Source organism: Pituophis catenifer, unplaced genomic scaffold (assembly GCF_029215685.1).
Source record: "Pituophis catenifer annectens isolate HBS135680 unplaced genomic scaffold, rPitCat1.0.hap2 SCAF_3, whole genome shotgun sequence".
NCBI classification, from domain to species: domain Eukaryota; kingdom Metazoa; phylum Chordata; class Lepidosauria; order Squamata; family Colubridae; genus Pituophis; species Pituophis catenifer.
Window position 1 is genome coordinate 152,887,586 of NW_027256883.1, and position 3,221 is coordinate 152,890,806.

General features: G+C 41.0%; 1 pseudogene; it reads left to right on the top strand.

Annotated features, from left to right (window-relative positions):
* Positions 1 to 1,006: 1,006 nt before the first annotated feature.
* On the top strand, positions 1,007 to 2,383 carry LOC139314027 (solute carrier family 25 member 3 pseudogene; annotated as a pseudogene).
* The last annotated feature ends 838 nt before the right edge of the window (positions 2,384 to 3,221 follow it).

Below are 3,221 nucleotides of genomic sequence, written 5' to 3' on the forward strand. Positions count from 1 at the left end.
CTCTATTAGTTTTCTTTGTGTGTGATTAGCTTCATTAATCACTCTGCTTTATTGAACAAATTATTATTATAAGCCAGGCTGTGTTGTTTTCCATTTTGTACTATCCTGTATTTTATCTTCAGATTTCCATCTTTTTTTTGGACTAGAAAAAAAAGTAAAAAGATTAAGACGGAAGTAGCTTTATTTATTTTGTTTGTACCATACATCTATCAGGATGATATTTACATAAACTGATTGACACATACCACTTGATACTGCATAGCTATGTAATAATTAGTCTATCTGTTGCATATTAAGGTAATCAGATCTTTAATATTGCATGAAATATTCCTTATAATTGAGGAATATTGAGGAACATGGAAGTTTATTTCCTATGTTCCACCTCTGTGGTAGTAATAACATATTATTATTGATGATTTAAATATGGAACACAAATACACATGCTATCGTAGGTAGAAAGTCAGGCTCTATGACCAAAAAGCAAATGGCAAAAATAGTGTCTTCAAATAAGTGCTGCTCCTAAAACTGAAAGTAGTAGGAATAAATAAACATTCTGTCCCAAAGGTTCTGTCCCAGAAAAAACTCATGGAAATATGGAACCAGTGCCTCTGATACACAAAAACTAGAAGGCTTTGCTTAAAAGTTAGGAGAAAAAGGCTAAAGATTTTGGATTCTCATTAAAGGTTATTACTGATTTAGAACGTGGCACCTTTGAGTTTTTTCTCTGAGGCCATGCAATTCCTGCCCATATATTTTGTGCATTTAATAGCCTCCCCCACTCTCTGAACCTTTTTATTCTTTAATCAAATTTTGTTCACTGAGGTTCCTCTGTTTCCAGCCAACTATTCTAAACCACAGAGAGAGTGACTAGAGTGTCCACTTACAGTCCTATTCCTTCTGCCGCTTCTAGGCTACATCTCTATAGCCAGAAGAACCCTGAACTCTCTGGCAGTTGGAAAGAGGCAATAGCTTCAGCTATTAGCAGGCCTTTCCTTGTGCACGGAGTATGCCTGGCCCATCCACAGACCAGGGGAAAGGCAAGTCTTGGAAGGAAGGAGCCAGGGATATCATGGCTCCCTTCTCTCAGCACATATCCTGGTTCTGGAAAGCAGATGAGACTTCTTCCAGGAGCCTTAAGAAAAGTGGCCCTGAGTGCAGGATCCTCAACAGTGAAGACAAAATGGAAGGGGAGGCCCTTGAAGGCAGCAGGAGTCCCCACCCCAAACCCTGGTCTCAGCTGCTGGCAGGGCTTTGCCCCACAACCTGGATCCTAGAAGGAAGCAGCAGGGGCAGCAACAGGCCCTCCTTTTACTCTGGGCTGTCAAGTAGCTGCAGGGAAATGAACCTGGAGCCCTCCAAAGATGGCAGCCCAGCCCTTCCACCCAGGGGTCTGCTCAGCCTGTCAGCAGCTTCAGTAACCAAAAAAGACAGTCCCGCAGGACAGGTGGTGGAGGAGGAGTATTCCTGCGAGTATGGCTCATTTACCTATCTGCTGATGTGCTCCTTAGGTGGGGTGGTGAGTTGTGGTGCAACGCACACAGCTGTTGTGCCACTGGATGTGGTGAAGTGCCGCATGCAGGTGGAACCCAGGCGTTACCAAGGGCTTATGCAAGGCCTTTCTCTTACGGTGCGAGAGGAGGGGATTCCTGGCCTGGCTAAAGGATGGGCTCCAACAGCCATAGGTTATTCCATGCAGGGCTTTGGCAAGTTTGGTCTCTATGAATTCTTCAAGTTACAGTACTCTGACTTTTTGGGTCCAGAACAATCTTATCTGTGGCGGACTAGCCTCTACCTCGCTGCTTCAGCCAGTGCCGAATTCTTTGCTGACATTGCTTTGGCCCCGATGGAAGCAGTCAAGGTACGGATTCAGACCCAGCGCGGTTATGCCAAAACACTGCGAGAAGCAGCTCCCAAGATGTATATTGAAGAAGGACTCTGGGCTTTCTATAAGGGAGTATATCCTCTCTGGCTGCGACAGATCCCTTACACCATGATGAAGTTTTCCTGCTTTGAACGAACTATAGAAGCACTCTATAAATACGTCATTCCTAAGCCACGAGATCAGTGCAGCAAGATGGAACAACTTGGAGTCACATTTGTTGGCGGATATATCGCTGGCATCTTCTGTGCTATAGTCTCACACCCGGCTGATTCTGTGGTATCAGTGCTGAACCAAGAAAGGGGCACCACTGTTTTGGGTGTTCTCAAGAAATTGGGCATGCATGGGATCTGGAAAGGCCTCTTCACCCGTATTCTGATGATTGGTACCCTCACTGGACTGCAGTGGTTCATCTATGATTCAGTTAAAGTTTATCTCAAGTTGCCTCGTCCCCCCCCACCTGAAATGCCCGAATCTTTGAAAAAGAAACTCTCTCAAAATTAAATCCATACTAAGTGGCTGTGTTTCAAGGATACTCCAATTCTATAAGAATGTTTAATTCACCTGATTTGTGAATATCACTGAGCCATGGAAATTTGCTATAGTCTTACTCAATCCCAGAACTAAACTTTAGAGAGTTTCAGCAATCTATAAAAGAAGTTTCTTAATGAAACTTTAATGCATGTCATTTAATAGAATAACATTGTCTTGCAGTTTTATTTTGTTCTTAACTGCACTCAAAATACATAGCAGATAATGCAATTACTAGTTTTTATAGGCTGTTAAATATTTTAAGGTTAACCAGTTAATAGCAACTGCTAGACAAGTTGGTTGTTCTAATACTGTTGTAATGATATGATAATTATTGTCAGTAGGACATGTTGTCAAGCAGCCTAGACAGTACTGTGATTCTAAGATACTGAACAAATTTTTTTGTGTTCATTTGCTAAATCTGATTCTACATTTGAAGTAAGATAAAAGTATACACTCTGAAAAATGGCATTCTTAGAAGCAGTGTATTAGAAAGCTTATTTTATTTTTAAGTGTCATGGATCTGTAATGATCCAAAGTGCCTGTTTATATATGGAAAAATATGTATTTTTGTGGCAGGACATTTTTTTTAATAGATTTCGGTCTCTAACTACAAAAGTTTCTATTAGTAGCTTGAATCTTTAAAAAAGCATTCTTTTTGTCCACATAGAATCTGCTGTGCTGGAAAAGGGGAAAAAAGTAATTTTGTATTGTGATTTCCATGTTTATTGGACAAGTCTTTTGGAACTTGCATGAATGTTGTTCCTCTCTGTTCTTAAAGCAGTCCATCAGACTTATATAGGTGCACTTC